The 22,533-nt window shown below is 32.4% G+C and overlaps 16 non-coding genes across 16 annotated transcripts; 8 read left to right on the top strand and 8 right to left on the bottom strand.

Moving 5' to 3' along the window:
* Nucleotides 1-1,202: 1,202 nt before the first annotated feature.
* Nucleotides 1,203-1,275, bottom strand: Trnav-uac (transfer RNA valine (anticodon UAC)). Its single transcript has one exon. It is a non-coding gene; the product is annotated as a tRNA-Val (tRNA).
* Nucleotides 1,276-1,681: 406 nt separating this feature from the next.
* On the top strand, nucleotides 1,682-1,754 carry Trnav-aac (transfer RNA valine (anticodon AAC)). The gene has a single exon. It is a non-coding gene; the product is annotated as a tRNA-Val (tRNA).
* Nucleotides 1,755-3,234: 1,480 nt separating this feature from the next.
* Trnav-uac (transfer RNA valine (anticodon UAC)) lies at nucleotides 3,235-3,307 on the bottom strand. Its single transcript has one exon. It is a non-coding gene; the product is annotated as a tRNA-Val (tRNA).
* Nucleotides 3,308-3,716: 409 nt separating this feature from the next.
* Nucleotides 3,717-3,823, top strand: Trnan-auu (transfer RNA asparagine (anticodon AUU)). The gene is made up of 2 exons: nucleotides 3,717-3,753; nucleotides 3,788-3,823. It is a non-coding gene; the product is annotated as a tRNA-Asn (tRNA).
* Nucleotides 3,824-5,245: 1,422 nt separating this feature from the next.
* Trnav-uac (transfer RNA valine (anticodon UAC)) lies at nucleotides 5,246-5,318 on the bottom strand. The gene has a single exon. It is a non-coding gene; the product is annotated as a tRNA-Val (tRNA).
* A 406-nt stretch (nucleotides 5,319-5,724) lies between these two features.
* On the top strand, nucleotides 5,725-5,797 carry Trnav-aac (transfer RNA valine (anticodon AAC)). Its single transcript has one exon. It is a non-coding gene; the product is annotated as a tRNA-Val (tRNA).
* Nucleotides 5,798-7,221: 1,424 nt separating this feature from the next.
* On the bottom strand, nucleotides 7,222-7,294 carry Trnav-uac (transfer RNA valine (anticodon UAC)). The gene has a single exon. It is a non-coding gene; the product is annotated as a tRNA-Val (tRNA).
* Nucleotides 7,295-7,700: 406 nt separating this feature from the next.
* On the top strand, nucleotides 7,701-7,773 carry Trnav-aac (transfer RNA valine (anticodon AAC)). The gene has a single exon. It is a non-coding gene; the product is annotated as a tRNA-Val (tRNA).
* Nucleotides 7,774-9,196: 1,423 nt separating this feature from the next.
* On the bottom strand, nucleotides 9,197-9,269 carry Trnav-uac (transfer RNA valine (anticodon UAC)). The gene has a single exon. It is a non-coding gene; the product is annotated as a tRNA-Val (tRNA).
* Nucleotides 9,270-9,675: 406 nt separating this feature from the next.
* On the top strand, nucleotides 9,676-9,748 carry Trnav-aac (transfer RNA valine (anticodon AAC)). Its single transcript has one exon. It is a non-coding gene; the product is annotated as a tRNA-Val (tRNA).
* A 7,390-nt stretch (nucleotides 9,749-17,138) lies between these two features.
* On the bottom strand, nucleotides 17,139-17,211 carry Trnav-uac (transfer RNA valine (anticodon UAC)). Its single transcript has one exon. It is a non-coding gene; the product is annotated as a tRNA-Val (tRNA).
* A 406-nt stretch (nucleotides 17,212-17,617) lies between these two features.
* Trnav-aac (transfer RNA valine (anticodon AAC)) lies at nucleotides 17,618-17,690 on the top strand. The gene has a single exon. It is a non-coding gene; the product is annotated as a tRNA-Val (tRNA).
* Nucleotides 17,691-19,172: 1,482 nt separating this feature from the next.
* Trnav-uac (transfer RNA valine (anticodon UAC)) lies at nucleotides 19,173-19,245 on the bottom strand. Its single transcript has one exon. It is a non-coding gene; the product is annotated as a tRNA-Val (tRNA).
* A 406-nt stretch (nucleotides 19,246-19,651) lies between these two features.
* Trnav-aac (transfer RNA valine (anticodon AAC)) lies at nucleotides 19,652-19,724 on the top strand. The gene has a single exon. It is a non-coding gene; the product is annotated as a tRNA-Val (tRNA).
* A 1,482-nt stretch (nucleotides 19,725-21,206) lies between these two features.
* On the bottom strand, nucleotides 21,207-21,279 carry Trnav-uac (transfer RNA valine (anticodon UAC)). The gene has a single exon. It is a non-coding gene; the product is annotated as a tRNA-Val (tRNA).
* Nucleotides 21,280-21,685: 406 nt separating this feature from the next.
* Nucleotides 21,686-21,758, top strand: Trnav-aac (transfer RNA valine (anticodon AAC)). Its single transcript has one exon. It is a non-coding gene; the product is annotated as a tRNA-Val (tRNA).
* The last annotated feature ends 775 nt before the right edge of the window (nucleotides 21,759-22,533 follow it).

Here is a 22,533-nt window from a genome sequence, read left to right as displayed (position 1 = left end):
TTTTTCCAAATAACTGTTCATTCCACAAAACACCACGGACAAAGTTTGTGAACTTCCGCGTATCTTTCTAATTTCGGAACATGAAAAACATAACTACTAATTTCTTCATCGTCCGTTTTTCTCAAATCTCTAAATCTATTGATATACAACATTGTGTCTTCATAACCTGATTTGTTCGTATCAAGATTCACATGATTAATTTTCTGCTTTGTTATATTACAAATAACTATTGTATCTCTCTTTTTAATTTTGCTTAATACGAGATCGCCTTCTGGTCGTCTATTAAATACTATTTTCTGATAATGGCTATCGTTACACGGACTGTTCCCGGTAATAATCGATTTGGATGCGACTGTTTTTATTTCGTCATCTATTTCTACACGTTCACATTCCTTTATAGTTGTGTGTACACTTTGTTTTTTAATTTCCACACTCGTTCCACATATTGAACTACGACACACTCTTTTTTCAGGTGGCGATTCATTGTTGTTATTGATTGACCTGTTTATAGATACTCGAACCGGCTGAGTAATTTTCATTACAGGTTTAATGTGTACCTTCTCGGGGGCTACTAGCGGGAGATCTACCGTGTCAATTTGCTGCTTTTCATCACACGATTCACTCATATCTTCATCCGAACTATCGCTTTCTATGTCACTAGTGTCTAGATCGTCGTCGTTTTGTGTATTCTCTATTATTTTATCTTGCCACGTTTTTAATCGTTTAGTGTCCCTGTCTTTGTTGGATCTCGACTTATGCTTTACACTTTTTTTTACATTCACCAATTCACCTCTGGTCCAAATCAACGAAATTCGCATTTTATCACCTAGGTAATTCGAATTCCAAGTAAATTGTTCATATTCATCTACAATACTGTTAATGAGTGCAACTAATGGTTTTGGTAATTTCTCCATTATAATGTCCCTTCTGCGAGCCTCAATATTTTCACATGAAGAAGTAAAGTTCACATAACATCATATAAAGGCATTATTTTTGCAAAAATGTCAGTAATTAAACTTACATAACTGTTTAGAAAGTGTTTTTAACTATTTCCGGCTGGTAATATCCAAATCCAATAGAAAATATAACTTCAAAACAGGACAAGCAAAATATACGTCTACATAGGTGTAAGGTGCACTCGACTTTTCCCAATTTCTTTCATTATTAAAAGTTATAGGGGTGCCCATTTGCAAAAACAAACCAGGTTCTGGCGAGGTTCGAACTCGCGACCTTCTGCGTGTAAAGCAGACGTGATAACCACTACACCACAGAACCGGACAATGTACTTATCAAATATTTTCGAACTTATACTTCAGTTTATATATCATGTGAAAATCGCTAAACAAATAGGCATATCATCAGAGTCTAACTTGTGCCTCTCAGCTTAGATTGCTATAGCACACACAGGTTAAAATGAAACCACTGACACACATGGGGAGAGCAAGATAAAAAGAAAAGTTTTCAACTGCACTCTTCCATATTTCAGAATGTATCACGTACTTCTTTTAGGTTTTATAAGTGCTTCCTATAAGTTTGCACGAAGGACTTTTCAAATGTTTAATACAATGTTCTTAATAAAAAATCACAGTAATGCAAATGAGTATTAAAAAACCACCAATACGCCAATGATCAGTCGGACAGCTGACTAATAAATAAATATATAAGACACAATTCATTAATGGTTTCCGTGGTGTAGTGGTTATCACATCCGCTTAACACGCGGAAGGTCCTGAGTTCAATCCTCAGCGGAAACATACTTTTTTTCGGCTTGGACAAGTTTTTTTTTGGTTTTTTTTTCTTACATTGCCCCGGCACTGACGCGTCAACTTATACAAATGAGAGAGTCTTTAATCGAGAAATTTTCTTCTTTTTTTTTTTTTATGTTAAAGGTGTAATACCACCAAATCATGGTACGTCACATCCGGTTGCATACGAAAGTAGGTCTAAAAAAATATTCCCTTGAATTTGACCGTTGTAGGTAATTAATCCTACATTTTATTGCAGTAAAACTATTTCTGAGTCATAAACAAATGTCTTGGGTATTTCAAAATACCATTATTTTTTATTTGCGATTTCTATAGAAAATTTTGTAATCTTGAGGTTGCATGGTGACTAAACCTTGTACACAGATTTCTATAGAAAATTTTGTAATCTTGAGGTTGCATGGTGACTAAACCTTGTACACAGATAGCATAAGGGGAGAAATTTGATTGGTTAACTTCCAATGATGGTTATTTTCTTATATGCAATGAAATGTTATGTGAAACTTTTTCTATAGAACTGGACAGGATAAAACTTTACTCATGCCAAGTATTTCTTTATTTGAAACAAAGATAAATTCTACACAATTTTTTGAAAAGTGCAAATTTAACAAAGACTAATAGGGGAAAATCAATGGTGGTATTACACCTAAATAGCTCTTTTTAACTAAAAAAAAAAGAAGAAGAAAAAGAAAGCAGGATTAACAACACTTCATTTCCTAGACGGTTTACTACGAAATCTCAAATTGTAATAATTTCAAAATCGAGAGGAAATTGCATAAAATAGATATGTCATTTTGCTACATGTATCATACGGAACCAACAATCATTCTCAGGCAGCAATGACTTTTATTGTTTCATTGCATTTAAGGCGAGTGCATCATGAAAGGTGCACTTGAATAGGCCCCTATTTGTTTTGCTTTTTAGTAAATGTACGCCTATCATTTGTCAACTTGTTTAAGTTAGCTATATTATCGGCACAATTGCATGTATAGTTATCCTCTTTTAATTCGAATCCGAAGTTTAACAATTTGAGAAAACGGTAGGATTTACTATTCGGATTTTCATTAAAACTGTAAAAGTTCTCAATACAGCTACTATAAATTGTAACACGTTAAAAGCAATTGCTGTGGTTGGTTTTTTTTTCTCGTTTTTTTCTTCTTTCTTCAACTGACACAATTTAACCGCCATTCAGTATGATATATAACACGTTAGATAATGTTACGTCGTACCAAATGTCAGTTTCTGAACCATTCAGTCATCTTCTAAAAGCTATATAGACTTTACATTTGCCTCAGTATACATACTGTTTAGGAGATGATAGGTTTTTCAATAGATTGTTACATGACCTTGTGTGCTAACAAATATTTCTGAATTATATCTAGCCAAATTTTCGGTTTCAAACAATTGCAGTTACACGAACAATTTCTTTCATTATTAAAAGTTATGGGGTGCCCATTTGCAAAAACAAACCAGGTTCTGGCGAGGTTCGAACTCGCGACCTTCTGCGTGTAAAGCAGACGTGATAACCACTACACCACATAAGCGGACAATGTACTTATCAAATATTTTCGAACTTATACTTCAGTTTATATATCATGTGAAAATCGCTAAACAAATAGGCATATCATCAGAGTCTAACTTGTGCCTCTCAGCTTAGATTGCTATAGCACACACAGGTTAAAATGAAACCACTGACACACATGGGGAGAGCAAGATAAAAAGAAAAGTTTTCAACTGCACTCTTCCATATTTCAGAATGTATCACGTACTTCTTTTAGGTTTTATAAGTGCTTCCTATAAGTTTGCACGAAGGACTTTTCAAATGTTTAATACAATGTTCTTTAAAATAAAAAATCACAGTAATGCAAATGAGTATTAAAAAACCACCAATACGCCAATGATCAGTCGGACAGCTGACTAATAAATAAATATATAAGACACAATTCATTAATGGTTTCCGTGGTGTAGTGGTTATCACGTCCGCTTATTAATAAAGATAAAAAAAAAATCACATCCGCTTAACACGCGGAAGGTCCTGAGTTCAATCCTCAGCGGAAACATACTTTTTTTCGGCTTGGACAATTTTTTTTTGGTTTTTTTTTCTTACATTGCCCCGGCACTGACGCGTCAACTTATACAATAGAGAGAGTCTTTAATCGAGGAATTTTCTTCTTTTTTTTTTTTTATGTTAAAGGTGTTACACCACCAAATCATGGTACGTCACATCCGGTTGCATACGAAAGTAGGTCTAAAAAAATATTCCCTTGAATTTGACCGTTGTAGGTAATTAATCCTACATTTTATTGCAGTAAAACTATTTCTGAGTCATAAACAAATGTCTTGGGTATTTCAAAATACCATTATTTTTTATTTGCGATTTCTATAGAAAATTTTGTAATCTTGAGGTTGCATGGTGACTAAACCTTGTACACAGATAGCATAAGGGGAGAAATTTGATTGGTTAACTTCCAATGATGGTTATTTTCTTATATGCAATGAAATGTTATGTGAAACTTTTTCTATAGAACTGGACAGGATAAAACTTTACTCATGCCAAGTATTTCTTTATTTGAAACAAAGATAAATTCTACACAATTTTTTGAAAAGTGCAAATTTAACAAAGACTAATAGGGGAAAATCAATGGTGGTATTACACCTAAATAGCTCTTTTTAACTAAAAAAAAAAGAAGAAGAAAAAGAAAGCAGGATTAACAACACTTCATTTCCTAGACGGTTTACTACGAAATCTCAAATTGTAATAATTTCAAAATCGAGAGGAAATTGCATAAAATAGATATGTCATTTTGCTACATGTATCATACGGAACCAACAATCATTCTCAGGCAGCAATGACTTTTATTGTTTCATTGCATTTAAGGCGAGTGCATCATGAAAGGTGCACTTGAATAGGCCCCTATTTGTTTTACTTTTTAGTAAATGTACGCCTATCATTTGTCAACTTGTTTAAGTTAGCTATATTATCGGCACAATTGCATGTATAGTTATCCTCTTTTAATTCGATGCCGAAGTTTAACAATTTGAGAAAACGGTAGGATTTACTATTCGGATTTTCATTAAAACTGTAAAAGTTCTCAATACAGCTACTATAAATTGTAACACGTTAAAAGCAATTGCTGTGGTTGGTTTTTTTCTTCTCGTTTTTTTCTTCTTTCTTCAACTGACACAATTTAACCGCCATTCAGTATGATATATAACACGTTAGATAATGTTACGTCGTACCAAATGTCAGTTTCTGAACCATTCTGTCATCTCCCAAAAGCTATATAGACTTTACATTTGCCTCAGTATACATACTGTTTAGGAGATGATAGGTTTTTCAATAGATTGCTACATGACCTTGGGTGCTAACAAATATTTCTGAATTATATCTAGCCAAATTTTCGGTTTCAAACAATTGCAGTTACACGAACAATTTCTTTCATTATTAAAAGTTATGGGGTGCCCATTTGCAAAAACAAACCAGGTTCTGGCGGGGTTCGAACTCGCGACCTTCTGCGTGTAAAGCAGACGTGATAACCACTACACCACAGAACCGAACAATGTACTTATCAAATATTTTCGAACTTATACTTCAGTTTATATATCATGTGAAAATCGCTAAACAAATAGGCATATCATCAGAGTCTAACTTGTGCCTCTCAGCTTAGATTGCTATAGCACACACAGGTTAAAATGAAACCACTGACACACATGGGGAGAGCAAGATAAAAAGAAAAGTTTTCAACTGCACTCTTCCATATTTCAGAATGTATCACGTACTTCTTTTAGGTTTTATAAGTGCTTCCTATAAGTTTGCACGAAGGACTTTTCAAATGTTTAATACAATGTTCTTAATAAAAAATCACAGTAATGCAAATGAGTATTAAAAAACCACCAATACGCCAATGATCAGTCGGACAGCTGACTAATAAATAAATATATAAGACACAATTCATTAATGGTTTCCGTGGTGTAGTGGTTATCACATCCGCTTAACACGCGGAAGGTCCTGAGTTCAATCATCAGCGGAAACATACTTTTTTTCGGCTTGGACAAGTTTTTTTTTTGGTTTTTTTTTCTTACATTGCCCCGGCACTGACGCGTCAACTTATACAAATGAGAGAGTCTTTAATCGAGAAATTTTCTTCTTTTTTTTTTTTTATGTTAAAGGTGTAATACCACCAAATCATGGTACGTCACATCCGGTTGCATACGAAAGTAGGTCTAAAAAAATATTCCCTTGAATTTGACCGTTGTAGGTAATTAATCCTACATTTTATTGCAGTAAAACTATTTCTGAGTCATAAACAAATGTCTTGGGTATTTCAAAATACCATTATTTTTTATTTGCGATTTCTATAGAAAATTTTGTAATCTTGAGGTTGCATGGTGACTAAACCTTGTACACAGATAGCATAAGGGGAGAAATTTGATTGGTTAACTTCCAATGATGGTTATTTTCTTATATGCAATGAAATGTTATGTGAAACTTTTTCTATAGAACTGGACAGGATAAAACTTTACTCATGCCAAGTATTTCTTTATTTGAAACAAAGATAAATTCTACACAATTTTTTGAAAAGTGCAAATTTAACAAAGACTAATAGGGGAAAATCAATGGTGGTATTACACCTAAATAGCTCTTTTTAACTAAAAAAAAAAGAAGAAGAAAAAGAAAGCAGGATTAACAACACTTCATTTCCTAGACGGTTTACTACGAAATCTCAAATTGTAATAATTTCAAAATCGAGAGGAAATTGCATAAAATAGATATGTCATTTTGCTACATGTATCATACGGAACCAACAATCATTCTCAGGCAGCAATGACTTTTATTGTTTCATTGCATTTAAGGCGAGTGCATCATGAAAGGTGCACTTGAATAGGCCCCTATTTGTTTTGCTTTTTAGTAAATGTACGCCTATCATTTGTCAACTTGTTTAAGTTAGCTATATTATCGGCACAATTGCATGTATAGTTATCCTCTTTTAATTCGATGCCGAAGTTTAACAATTTGAGAAAACGGTAGGATTTACTATTCGGATTTTCATTAAAACTGTAAAAGTTCTCAATACAGCTACTATAAATTGTAACACGTTAAAAGCAATTGCTGTGGTTGGTTTTTTTTTTCTCGTTTTTTTCTTCTTTCTTCAACTGACACAATTTAACCGCCATTCAGTATGATATATAACACGTTAGATAATGTTACGTCGTACCAAATGTCAGTTTCTGAACCATTCTGTCATCTCCCAAAAGCTATATAGACTTTACATTTGCCTCAGTATACATACTGTTTAGGAGATGATAGGTTTTTCAATAGATTGCTACATGACCTTGGGTGCTAACAAATATTTCTGAATTATATCTAGCCAAATTTTCGGTTTCAAACAATTGCAGTTACACGAACAATTTCTTTCATTATTAAAAGTTATGGGGTGCCCATTTGCAAAAACAAACCAGGTTCTGGCGGGGTTCGAACTCGCGACCTTCTGCGTGTAAAGCAGACGTGATAACCACTACACCACAGAACCGAACAATGTACTTATCAAATATTTTCGAACTTATACTTCAGTTTATATATCATGTGAAAATCGCTAAACAAATAGGCATATCATCAGAGTCTAACTTGTGCCTCTCAGCTTAGATTGCTATAGCACACACAGGTTAAAATGAAACCACTGACACACATGGGGAGAGCAAGATAAAAAGAAAAGTTTTCAACTGCACTCTTCCATATTTCAGAATGTATCACGTACTTCTTTTAGGTTTTATAAGTGCTTCCTATAAGTTTGCACGAAGGACTTTTCAAATGTTTAATACAATGTTCTTAATAAAAAATCACAGTAATGCAAATGAGTATTAAAAAACCACCAATACGCCAATGATCAGTCGGACAGCTGACTAATAAATAAATATATAAGACACAATTCATTAATGGTTTCCGTGGTGTAGTGGTTATCACATCCGCTTAACACGCGGAAGGTCCTGAGTTCAATCATCAGCGGAAACATACTTTTTTTCGGCTTGGACAAGTTTTTTTTTGGTTTTTTTTTCTTACATTGCCCCGGCACTGACGCGTCAACTTATACAAATGAGAGAGTCTTTAATCGAGAAATTTTCTTCTTTTTTTTTTTTTATGTTAAAGGTGTAATACCACCAAATCATGGTACGTCACATCCGGTTGCATACGAAAGTAGGTCTAAAAAAATATTCCCTTGAATTTGACCGTTGTAGGTAATTAATCCTACATTTTATTGCAGTAAAACTATTTCTGAGTCATAAACAAATGTCTTGGGTATTTCAAAATACCATTATTTTTTATTTGCGATTTCTATAGAAAATTTTGTAATCTTGAGGTTGCATGGTGACTAAACCTTGTACACAGATAGCATAAGGGGAGAAATTTGATTGGTTAACTTCCAATGATGGTTATTTTCTTATATGCAATGAAATGTTATGTGAAACTTTTTCTATAGAACTGGACAGGATAAAACTTTACTCATGCCAAGTATTTCTTTATTTGAAACAAAGATAAATTCTACACAATTTTTTGAAAAGTGCAAATTTAACAAAGACTAATAGGGGAAAATCAATGGTGGTATTACACCTAAATAGCTCTTTTTAACTAAAAAAAAAAGAAGAAGAAAAAGAAAGCAGGATTAACAACACTTCATTTCCTAGACGGTTTACTACGAAATCTCAAATTGTAATAATTTCAAAATCGAGAGGAAATTGCATAAAATAGATATGTCATTTTGCTACATGTATCATACGGAACCAACAATCATTCTCAGGCAGCAATGACTTTTATTGTTTCATTGCATTTAAGGCGAGTGCATCATGAAAGGTGCACTTGAATAGGCCCCTATTTGTTTTGCTTTTTAGTAAATGTACGCCTATCATTTGTCAACTTGTTTAAGTTAGCTATATTATCGGCACAATTGCATGTATAGTTATCCTCTTTTAATTCGATGCCGAAGTTTAACAATTTGAGAAAACGGTAGGATTTACTATTCGGATTTTCATTAAAACTGTAAAAGTTCTCAATACAGCTACTATAAATTGTAACACGTTAAAAGCAATTGCTGTGGTTGGTTTTTTTTTTCTCGTTTTTTTCTTCTTTCTTCAACTGACACAATTTAACCGCCATTCAGTATGATATATAACACGTTAGATAATGTTACGTCGTACCAAATGTCAGTTTCTGAACCATTCTGTCATCTCCCAAAAGCTATATAGACTTTACATTTGCCTCAGTATACATACTGTTTAGGAGATGATAGGTTTTTCAATAGATTGCTACATGACCTTGGGTGCTAACAAATATTTCTGAATTATATCTAGCCAAATTTTCGGTTTCAAACAATTGCAGTTACACGAACAATTTCTTTCATTATTAAAAGTTATGGGGTGCCCATTTGCAAAAACAAACCAGGTTCTGGCGAGGTTCGAACTCGCGACCTTCTGCGTGTAAAGCAGACGTGATAACCACTACACCACAGAACCGGACAATGTACTTATCAAATATTTTCGAACTTATACTTCAGTTTATATATCATGTGAAAATCGCTAAACAAATAGGCATATCATCAGAGTCTAACTTGTGCCTCTCAGCTTAGATTGCTATAGCACACACAGGTTAAAATGAAACCACTGACACACATGGGGAGAGCAAGATAAAAAGAAAAGTTTTCAACTGCACTCTTCCATATTTCAGAATGTATCACGTACTTCTTTTAGGTTTTATAAGTGCTTCCTATAAGTTTGCACGAAGGACTTTTCAAATGTTTAATACAATGTTCTTAATAAAAAATCACAGTAATGCAAATGAGTATTAAAAAACCACCAATACGCCAATGATCAGTCGGACAGCTGACTAATAAATAAATATATAAGACACAATTCATTAATGGTTTCCGTGGTGTAGTGGTTATCACATCCGCTTAACACGCGGAAGGTCCTGAGTTCAATCCTCAGCGGAAACATACTTTTTTTCGGCTTGGACAAGTTTTTTTTTGGTTGGGTTGACCTATGAAAGAGTAAACAGGTGTTTATATCGAGAGAGTCAATCTAATTCAAAAACTGTGTTTTTCCAAGTCATCGTATATGTGAATTTGTATATTTTGTGTCAGAATGTGATAATATACCTTAATATCGTTTGATTTTTTCAACTTTTTTGTTGAAAAAGACTTTGTTTTGTCACCCAGGATGGGTGACAAAACGTACCCTTTGGATGACAATTATTCAAAGGAACAAACTGTTCGTGTGAATGTTGGCGGTACTAAAGTGATTACCCCAGAATTAGTGATAGATGAAATTGAAAAGAAATGTGGTGTAGGATCCGTGTTAGCGTGTGTTCCCAAGAATGATAACAATTATGAAGTAGTAATGCGGGAAAGGAGAAATGTAGGAGAAATATCAGGAGACGGTTTATTTATACAAGGTAAATCCATTAGTGTAAATGAACTAGTATCAGTATTTAGAATTGTGTCAATTTTCAATATGAGCATGTACGTAACAGATGAAGAAATAATTGATAGATTTGATAGAATGGGTGTTGAAATAGTAACTGACATTAGGAAAAGAAAAATGAGCAGTAGATCGAATGTATATGATGGTACTAGGGTTTTTAAAGTAAAATTACCACCTACACTTGCCTCAATACCGTATTCTATGAAATTTACAGTTAGCGGGAAGGAAACAGCATATTATAGAGTTATTCATAATGACCAGGTCAAAGTTTGTTCGGGTTGTTATAGTGCTGAACATTTATACAAAGATTGTCCAGAATTTAAATGTTTTAAATGTGGTCAACAAGGACATATTAGTAAAAACTGTTTAGAGAATAAATGTAAGAGTTGCCTAAGGCCATACAGTGATTGCGATTGTTTAACGAGAAAGCGTTATTTCGGAGAAGGATTTGGTCATATACCCGAAGGAAAAAGAAAAACACCTTGGGGCAGAGTTTCGGACCATAAAAGAAAATATCAAGAAATTATCAACAGTAGTGAAGAAAACAATACAGAATTAAAAGAAAGTGAAAATGACTTGATTAGTGGGAATACGTCAGATGTTGGTCCCTCAGTCATAAGTTCGGAACAGGGAACCAGTGATGATGTGAAAAAGTCAAAGGTGGTAAAAGTTGTTGCAGATGTACACACAAGTGATATCATGTGTGATGATATAGAAGCTAATGGTGAGGATTGGAATGAAGATGACGTTAAAGATAATGGTAATGGTAATGGAGATGGAACAAGTGGTGATGGTATTGGTAATGGAGATGAAGATGATGATGATGAATATACAGACGCTGATGAAGCCATGGCAGATGATGTAACAGATACCGTTGATAACGCGTCCGAAAATGGTGAAAAGACAAAGATCGCGACTGACAATAGTGAGCAGACAAAGATCGCGACCGACAATGGTGTAAAGACAAAGATCGCGACCGAGATGACGATTAAAGACAGTGAGCAGATATCAGAAGGACATATTGTAACTGTTAGTAGCAATATTAGTAAATGTAATGTTTTGTTAAGTACAAATGAAATCATGAATGAAAATGTTTCATGTGAAACAAATGTTAATGATGAGAAAATTAGTAACATCCCCTCTCTGGAACAAAAATGCAACCAGGGAGGAGATGATGGTGTATTTGGTGAATTAGATGAAATAAGTATGGACACTGACCCATTGGCTGATGAAGAAAGTGAGTGGGCTAGTGTAGAAGACAAATGCAAAAATATATTTAAAAAAAATGCAAGACGAAAGTCATTGAAAGTTAAGGTTAATGTAAAGGCTGCTATGTTGGCACATCAAAAAAAAAATAGAAACAAATAAAAATGGATTGTAAATATTATATAATATTCAATATATTTTATATAGTAATGGCTATGTTTAATGTTATAAGTCTTAATTGTAACGGACTTTGTGATAGCAATAAGAGGAATTGTATTTTTTCATTGTGTAATGAAAGATTTTATGATATTATATGTTTACAAGAAACATTTTGGAATGATTTGTTTGTAGAAAGAATTAAAAGAGATAAAACTATTTGGGATGGAGATATTTTTTATAGTAATAGTGGTAATAACCGTCAAGGTGTTGCTATTCTTGTTAGTAAGAAATTAAAAAACATTTTTTTAGAAGTGGAAAATGATAATGGAAGATTTATTCATATAAAAGGGACAATTAATGATAAATTGATTGACATTTATAATATATATGCACCAAATAATGTAAATGAAAGATATGAGTTTTTCTTAAAGTGTAAACAAAAAATTAGTAAAGGAAAATATGTATTAGTTGCTGGAGATTTTAATACTACATTATCAAGTTTGGATAAGAGTGGTAAAACCATGCATTGTAATGATAAGGCTGTAAAATCCTTATGTACTTTTATGCAAGAAAAAGACTTATATGATATTTGGAGAAATAGAAATGTTAATACAAAAGTTTTTTCTAGAAAACAGGTTGTACAAGGGTTTTTAACCCAAAGCAGAATAGACTATTTTCTAGTGTCATTAGATTTAAAATCATGTATTAAGAATATTCATTATAAGGATACTAGTTTTAGTGATCATAGTATCGTCAGCATGAAGATAGATTTTTGTAATGTAGAAAGAGGTCCAGGTGTGTGGGTTTTTAATAATTCATTTTTACAAGATGAGTTATTTATTGATAAAATGAAGAGATTATTTGCAAATGAAATTGGGTCAGATTTTTATGTGTCAAATCCCTTAATTTGGTGGGATAATTTAAAATTTACAATTAAAAGATTAAGCCAAATTTATGGCAAAGAAAAGCAAAAAGATTTAAACAGGGAATATTATAAATTGCAGAATAAAATTCAAGAATTATCAGTAAAATCTGCAAATGGTATTCAGATAAACAGTGAACAATTTTTAGAATTGCAAACGCAATTAGAAGATATTGAAACATACAAATGTCAAGGTGCAATTTTAAGATCAAAGTCACAGTGGGCTTTAGAAAGTGATAGAAATACTGCATATTTTTTGAAATTAGAAAAGTATAGACAGAATAAGAATGTGATAAGTGAAATAAAAGATTGTGATGGTAAAATTGTTACAGAAACAAATGATTTACTTGATGTTATACATGATTATTATAAACATTTGTTTTCTTGTGTTAGTATTGATATGCATTCAGTTGATGAATTATTGAATAATGTTAATGTAAAAATTGATGATGAAGATGTAGAAATGTGTGATGATGATATTAGTATTGAGGAAATTGAAAAATCCTTAAAAGGTATGAAAAAAGGGAAAACACCTGGACCAGATGGTATAACTGCAGAATTTTATTTGTATTTTTTCAATGAATTAAAGCATGTATTACTCTATATTTATCAAAGTATTGAGGAAAATGAAGAATTATCTAGATCTATGAGATATGGGAATATAAATATAATTTTTAAAAACAAAGGTGATCAATCAGATTTGAAAAACTTTAGGCCAATAAGCTTGTTGAATGTTGACTACAAAATACTTGCCAGAGTAATGGCAAATATATTTAAGTATGTACTACCAAAAGTTATTTCACCAAATCAAAGCTGTTGTATTCTAGGAAAAGATATATCTGACACAGTTGTTAGTGTTAGGGATTTTATGGATTTAGTAGAAATGGATGATATAGAATGTTATTTATTAAAATTAGATCAAGAAAAAGCTTTTGACAGAGCTGGACATGAGTATCTTTTTGCAGTTTTGGATAAATTTGGATTTGGTAATAAATTCAAAAAATGGATAAAAATATTTTACACCAACATTTTTAGTTCAGTTAAATGTAATGGATTTTTGACTCCATACTTTAGATTGAAAAACTCTGTCAAACAGGGGTGTCCCATTTCGGCTCTGTTATATGTTTTGTTAGCAGAACCATTGAGTATTGCTATTAAGAAAAATTGTGAGATTAGAGGTGTTGTAATACCAAATACAAATGTTGAAGAAAAGGTTTTTGTACATGCTGACGATACAACTTTGACATTAGTGGACAAAAATTCAGTTAGTGAAACATTTCGGGTACTAGAATTGTACGAAAAAGCATCGGGTGCAAAATTGAATAAAGAAAAATCAGAAGTTTTAGCACTTGGAAAAGGGAAAATTTGTTCAAATGATTTAAAAATTTGGAAAATAAAAGAATGTGATGAAGTCTTACAGTTATTAGGAATATGGGTGGGAAAAAATAAAACATTATGTGAAAAATTGAATTGGGAAGGTAAAGTACAATCAATTACAAAACTCCTGAATTTTTGGAAAATGAGGCATTTAACTCTTCATGGAAGAGTAAGTGTTATTAGTGCCTTACTTATGAGTAAACTGTGGTATACATTAATGGTTGTAAATATACCTGAAAAGTATTGCATACTTATAAAAAAGAAATGTTTAGAATTTTTATGGAATAATAAACCTCCTCTTGTAGCATATGAGGTTATTATCAATAAAGTAGTTGACGGAGGATTGAATTTTCCTGATATTATGCAGAAAATGTATGCTTTTAGATTAAAATATTTGAGTAGACTGTTGGATGAAAACTATTGTGCTATATGGAAACAAACTTGTCTTTATTTCTTTTCTAAGTTTGAAAATATGAATCTTGGAATTGAAATTTTATTCTGTGATCTCCGAAATAGAAAAATAGATGCATTACCAGAATTTTATCAAAGTCTGATTTTGTCATGGCAAAGTATTTGTGAAAATGTAGATATTGAAGTTAATTCAGAAAATGTTTTTGATATTCCGCTTTTTCTAAATCCAAATATTACAAATGGTAATAAAATGTTATATCTTAAGACATTTATTGAAGCAGGTGTATGTAAAATAAAAGATATCGCATATGAATGTAAACCAGGTTTCTTGAAAGAAAGTTATATTCAAGAGATTGTATTAGAAAAATTTCCGGAAGTTACGGAAAATAAAATGTTACGTGCAGTTAGAAATGTGTTAGAAACAATACCTGATGAGTATAAAGTGCTAGTTGAAGCAAATGTGCATGTTAGTAAAACTCCTGTGTTAAAACCAATGATTAAAGATGGCGTCCAAATTTGTTCACTTCCATCCACGACGAATTTTTATTATCGAATGCTTGTATCAAAGCTTTCTAGAGTACCTAAATCTGTATCACGATGGCGTTTGATGTACGCAGATTTTGACCTAAGAAAGATCCAGAAAATCATGAATTTTTCTTTTTTACAAAGCGATTGTCGCGAGGTGGCATTTAAAGTTTTTCACCGTATTATATTTACAAAAGAAAGGCTATTTAAATGCCGTATTACAAAGGACTCACTTTGTCCTATTTGCTCAACTCTACCTGAGAATTTAAATCACCTGATTTTAGAGTGTACGATGTTAACTCGCTTCAATGATTTTGTAAAGAATTTTTTACACAATATTTTGTATAAGAGTTCAGGCAGTTATATAAATGACCTTAGTTTTGAGTTCATGTGTATGTTTGGTTTGACAAAACAAAATAAATATATTAATTACTATTTTGTAAATAGTGTATTAGCAATAAGAAGATTTTGTATTGTAAAAAGACGAAATATTGCAATGTTAGAAAATAAGATTATAGACATAGAACAATACTTTAAGTCTACTCTTGTTAAAAATGTGAACTATGCATTATAAACGCAACAATGCGCTACAATTATTTGAAAAGTATTATAATGAAAATAATCCAGTATTAATTATTAGAGACAATCAAATTCAAATTGATTTCTAGTGTGATAATTATCATGTGATGTTAATTGTGAATATATTACATTTGATTGAAGTTGTAATCTTACAAGCTTATATTGTGATAATGTGAATTTTCAGGAGTATAGCCTGATTATTCTTTTTATATGTATTATCTGAATAAAATTTTATCAAGGGAAAAAAAAATCACATCCGCTTAACACGCGGAAGGTCCTGAGTTCAATCCTCAGCGGAAACATACTTTTTTTCGGCTTGGACAAGTTTTTTTTGGGTTTTTTTTTCTTACATTGCCCCGGCACTGACGCGTCAACTTATACAAATGAGAGAGTCTTTAATCGAGAAATTTTCTTCTTTTTTTTTTTTTATGTTAAAGGTGTAATACCACCAAATCATGGTACGTCACATCCGGTTGCATACGAAAGTAGGTCTAAAAAAATATTCCCTTGAATTTGACCGTTGTAGGTAATTAATCCTACATTTTATTGCAGTAAAACTATTTCTGAGTCATAAACAAATGTCTTGGGTATTTCAAAATACCATTATTTTTTATTTGCGATTTCTATAGAAAATTTTGTAATCTTGAGGTTGCATGGTGACTAAACCTTGTACACAGATAGCATAAGGGGAGAAATTTGATTGGTTAACTTCCAATGATGGTTATTTTCTTATATGCAATGAAATGTTATGTGAAACTTTTTCTATAGAACTGGACAGGATAAAACTTTACTCATGCCAAGTATTTCTTTATTTGAAACAAAGATAAATTCTACACAATTTTTTGAAAAGTGCAAATTTAACAAAGACTAATAGGGGAAAATCAATGGTGGTATTACACCTAAATAGCTCTTTTTAACTAAAAAAAAAAGAAGAAGAAAAAGAAAGCAGGATTAACAACACTTCATTTCCTAGACGGTTTACTACGAAATCTCAAATTGTAATAATTTCAAAATCGAGAGGAAATTGCATAAAATAGATATGTCATTTTGCTACATGTATCATACGGAACCAACAATCATTCTCAGGCAGCAATGACTTTTATTGTTTCATTGCATTTAAGGCGAGTGCATCATGAAAGGTGCACTTGAATAGGCCCCTATTTGTTTTGCTTTTTAGTAAATGTACGCCTATCATTTGTCAACTTGTTTAAGTTAGCTATATTATCGGCACAATTGCATGTATAGTTATCCTCTTTTAATTCGAATCCGAAGTTTAACAATTTGAGAAAACGGTAGGATTTACTATTCGGATTTTCATTAAAACTGTAAAAGTTCTCAATACAGCTACTATAAATTGTAACACGTTAAAAGCAATTGCTGTGGTTGGTTTTTTTTTCTCGTTTTTTTCTTCTTTCTTCAACTGACACAATTTAACCGCCATTCAGTATGATATATAACACGTTAGATAATGTTACGTCGTACCAAATGTCAGTTTCTGAACCATTCTGTCATCTCCCAAAAGCTATATAGACTTTACATTTGCCTCAGTATACATACTGTTTAGGAGATGATAGGTTTTTCAATAGATTGCTACATGACCTTGGGTGCTAAAAAATATTTCTGAATTATATCTAGCCAAATTTTCGGTTTCAAACAATTGCAGTTACACGAACAATTTCTTTCATTATTAAAAGTTATGGGGTGCCCATTTGCAAAAACAAACCAGGTTCTGGCGAGGTTCGAACTCGCGACCTTCTGCGTGTAAAGCAGACGTGATAACCACTACACCACAGAACCGGACAATGTACTTATCAAATATTTTCGAACTTATACTTCAGTTTATATATCATGTGAAAATCGCTAAACAAATAGGCATATCATCAGAGTCTAACTTGTGCCTCTCAGCTTAGATTGCTATAGCACACACAGGTTAAAATGAAACCACTGACACACATGGGGAGAGCAAGATAAAAAGAAAAGTTTTCAACTGCACTCTTCCATATTTCAGAATGTATCACGTACTTCTTTTAGGTTTTATAAGTGCTTCCTATAAGTTTGCACGAAGGACTTTTCAAATGTTTAATACAATGTTCTTAATAAAAAATCACAGTAATGCAAATGAGTATTAAAAACCCACCAATACGCCAATGATCAGTCGGACAGCTGACTAATAAATAAATAAATAAGACACAATTCATTAATGGTTTCCGTGGTGTAGTGGTTATCACATCCGCTTAACACGCGGAAGGTCCTGAGGTCAATCCTCAGCGGAAACATACTTTTTTTCGGCTTGGACAAGTTTTTTTTGTTTTTTTTTTCTTACATTGCCCCGGCACTGACGCGTCAACTTATACAATAGAGAGAGTCTTTAATCGAGGAATTTTCTTCTTTTTTTTTTTTATGTTAAAGGTGTAACACCACCAAATCATGGTACGTCACATCCGGTTGCATACGAAAGTAGGTCTAAAAAAATATTCCCTTGAATTTGACCGTTGTAGGTAATTAATCCTACATTTTATTGCAGTAAAACTATTTCTGAGTCATAAACAAATGTCTTGGGTATTTCAAAATACCATTATTTTTTATTTGCGATTTCTATAGAAAATTTTGTAATCTTGAGGTTGCATGGTGACTAAACCTTGTACACAGATTTCTATAGAAAATTTTGTAATCTTGAGGTTGCATGGTGACTAAACCTTGTACACAGATAGCATAAGGGGAGAAATTTGATTGGTTAACTTCCAATGATGGTTATTTTCTTATATGCAATGAAATGTTATGTGAAACTTTTTCTATAGAACTGGACAGGATAAAACTTTACTCATGCCAAGTATTTCTTTATTTGAAACAAAGATAAATTCTACACAATTTTTTGAAAAGTGCAAATTTAACAAAGACTAATAGGGGAAAATCAATGGTGGTATTACACCTTTATAAATAGCTCTTTTTAACTAAAAAAAAAGAAGAAGAAAAAGAAAGCAGGATTAACAACACTTCATTTCCTAGACGGTTTACTACGAAATCTCAAATTGTAATAATTTCAAAATCGAGAGGAAATTGCATAAAATAGATATGTCATTTTGCTACATGTATCATACGGAACCAACAATCATTCTCAGGCAGCAATGACTTTTATTGTTTCATTGCATTTAAGGCGAGTGCATCATGAAAGGTGCACTTGAATAGGCCCCTATTTGTTTTGCTTTTTAGTAAATGTACGCCTATCATTTGTCAACTTGTTTAAGTTAGCTATATTATCGGCACAATTGCATGTATAGTTATCCTCTTTTAATTCGAATCCGAAGTTTAACAATTTGAGAAAACGGTAGGATTTACTATTCGGATTTTCATTAAAACTGTAAAAGTTCTCAATACAGCTACTATAAATTGTAACACGTTAAAAGCAATTGCTGTGGTTGGTTTTTTTTTCTCGTTTTTTTCTTCTTTCTTCAACTGACACAATTTAACCGCCATTCAGTATGATATATAACACGTTAGATAATGTTACGTCGTACCAAATGTCAGTTTCTGAACCATTCTGTCATCTCCCAAAAGCTATATAGACTTTACATTTGCCTCAGTATACATACTGTTTAGGAGATGATAGGTTTTTCAATAGATTGCTACATGACCTTGGGTGCTAAAAAATATTTCTGAATTATATCTAGCCAAATTTTCGGTTTCAAACAATTGCAGTTACACGAACAATTTCTTTCATTATTAAAAGTTATGGGGGTGCCCATTTGCAAAAACAAACCAGGTTCTGGCGAGGTTCGAACTCGCGACCTTCTGCGTGTAAAGCAGACGTGATAACCACTACACCACAGAACCGGACAATGTACTTATCAAATATTTTCGAACTTATACTTCAGTTTATATATCATGTGAAAATCGCTAAACAAATAGGCATATCATCAGAGTCTAACTTGTGCCTCTCAGCTTAGATTGCTATAGCACACACAGGTTAAAATGAAACCACTGACACACATGGGGAGAGCAAGATAAAAAGAAAAGTTTTCAACTGCACTCTTCCATATTTCAGAATGTATCACGTACTTCTTTTAGGTTTTATAAGTGCTTCCTATAAGTTTGCACGAAGGACTTTTCAAATGTTTAATACAATGTTCTTAATAAAAAATCACAGTAATGCAAATGAGTATTAAAAACCCACCAATACGCCAATGATCAGTCGGACAGCTGACTAATAAATAAATAAATAAGACACAATTCATTAATGGTTTCCGTGGTGTAGTGGTTATCACATCCGCTTAACACGCGGAAGGTCCTGAGGTCAATCCTCAGCGGAAACATACTTTTTTTCGGCTTGGACAAGTTTTTTTTGTTTTTTTTTTTCTTACATTGCCCCGGCACTGACGCGTCAACTTATACAATAGAGAGAGTCTTTAATCGAGGAATTTTCTTCTTTTTTTTTTTTATGTTAAAGGTGTAACACCACCAAATCATGGTACGTCACATCCGGTTGCATACGAAAGTAGGTCTAAAAAAATATTCCCTTGAATTTGACCGTTGTAGGTAATTAATCCTACATTTTATTGCAGTAAAACTATTTCTGAGTCATAAACAAATGTCTTGGGTATTTCAAAATACCATTAATTTTTATTTGCGATTTCTATAGAAAATTTTGTAATCTTGAGGTTGCATGGTGACTAAACCTTGTACACAGATTTCTATAGAAAATTTTGTAATCTTGAGGTTGCATGGTGACTAAACCTTGTACACAGATAGCATAAGGGGAGAAATTTGATTGGTTAACTTCCAATGATGGTTATTTTCTTATATGCAATGAAATGTTATGTGAAACTTTTTCTATAGAACTGGACAGGATAAAACTTTACTCATGCCAAGTATTTCTTTATTTGAAACAAAGATAAATTCTACACAATTTTTTGAAAAGTGCAAATTTAACAAAGACTAATAGGGGAAAATCAATGGTGGTATTACACCTTTATAAATAGCTCTTTTTAACTAAAAAAAAAGAAGAAGAAAAAGAAAGCAGGATTAACAACACTTCATTTCCTAGACGGTTTACTACGAAATCTCAAATTGTAATAATTTCAAAATCGAGAGGAAATTGCATAAAATAGATATGTCATTTTGCTACATGTATCATACGGAACCAACAATCATTCTCAGGCAGCAATGACTTTTATTGTTTCATTGCATTTAAGGCGAGTGCATCATGAAAGGTGCACTTGAATAGGCCCCTATTTGTTTTGCTTTTTAGTAAATGTACGCCTATCATTTGTCAACTTGTTTAAGTTAGCTATATTATCGGCACAATTGCATGTATAGTTATCCTCTTTTAATTCGATGCCGAAGTTTAACAATTTGAGAAAACGGTAGGATTTACTATTCGGATTTTCATTAAAACTGTAAAAGTTCTCAATACAGCTACTATAAATTGTAACACGTTAAAAGCAATTGCTGTGGTTGGTTTTTTTTTCTCGTTTTTTTCTTCTTTCTGCAACTGACACAATTTAACCGCCATTCAGTATGATATATAACACGTTAGATAATGTTACGTCGTACCAAATGTCAGTTTCTGAACCATTCTGTCATCTCCCAAAAGCTATATAGACTTTACATTTGCCTCAGTATACATACTGTTTAGGAGATGATAGGTTTTTCAATAGATTGCTACATGACCTTGGGTGCTAACAAATATTTCTGAATTATATCTAGCCAAATTTTCGGTTTCAAACAATTGCAGTTACACGAACAATTTCTTTCATTATTAAAAGTTATGGGGTGCCCATTTGCAAAAACAAACCAGGTTCTGGCGAGGTTCGAACTCGCGACCTTCTGCGTGTAAAGCAGACGTGATAACCACTACACCACAGAACCGGACAATGTACTAATCAAATATTTTCGAACTTATACTTCAGTTTATATATCATGTGAAAATCGCTAAACAAATAGGCATATCATCAGAGTCTAACTTGTGCCTCTCAGCTTAGATTGCTATAGCACACACAGGTTAAAATGAAACCACTGACACACATGGGGAGAGCAAGATAAAAAGAAAAGTTTTCAACTGCACTCTTCCATATTTCAGAATGTATCACGTACTTCTTTTAGGTTTTATAAGTGCTTCCTATAAGTTTGCACGAAGGACTTTTCAAATGTTTAATACAATGTTCTTAATAAAAAATCACAGTAATGCAAATGAGTATTAAAAAACCACCAATACGCCAATGATCAGTCGGACAGCTGACTAATAAATAAATATATAAGACACAATTCATTAATGGTTTCCGTGGTGTAGTGGTTATCACATCCGCTTAACACGCGGAAGGTCCTGAGTTCAATCCTCAGCGGAAACATACTTTTTTTCGGCTTGGACAAGTTTTTTTTTGTTTTTTTTTTCTTACATTGCCCCGGCACTGACGCGTCAACTTATACAAATGAGAGAGTCTTTAATCGAGAAATTTTCTTCTTTTTTTTTTTTTATGTTAAAGGTGTAATACCACCAAATCATGGTACGTCACATCCGGTTGCATACGAAAGTAGGTCTAAAAAAATATTCCCTTGAATTTGACCGTTGTAGGTAATTAATCCTACATTTTATTGCAGTAAAACTATTTCTGAGTCATAAACAAATGTCTTGGGTATTTCAAAATACCATTATTTTTTATTTGCGATTTCTATAGAAAATTTTGTAATCTTGAGGTTGCATGGTGACTAAACCTTGTACACAGATAGCATAAGGGGAGAAATTTGATTGGTTAACTTCCAATGATGGTTATTTTCTTATATGCAATGAAATGTTATGTGAAACTTTTTCTATAGAACTGGACAGGATAAAACTTTACTCATGCCAAGTATTTCTTTATTTGAAACAAAGATTAATTCTACACAATTTTTTGAAAAGTGCAAATTTAACAAAGACTAATAGGGGAAAATCAATGGTGGTATTACACCTAAATAGCTCTTTTTAACTAAAAAAAAAAGAAGAAGAAAAAGAAAGCAGGATTAACAACACTTCATTTCCTAGACGGTTTACTACGAAATCTCAAATTGTAATAATTTCAAAATCGAGAGGAAATTGCATAAAATAGATATGTCATTTTGCTACATGTATCATACGGAACCAACAAT

The sequence above is a fragment of the Mytilus trossulus genome, chromosome 14 (genome assembly GCF_036588685.1).
Source record: "Mytilus trossulus isolate FHL-02 chromosome 14, PNRI_Mtr1.1.1.hap1, whole genome shotgun sequence".
NCBI classification, from domain to species: domain Eukaryota; kingdom Metazoa; phylum Mollusca; class Bivalvia; order Mytilida; family Mytilidae; genus Mytilus; species Mytilus trossulus.
This window is presented reverse-complemented; position numbering and strand designations above follow the sequence as displayed.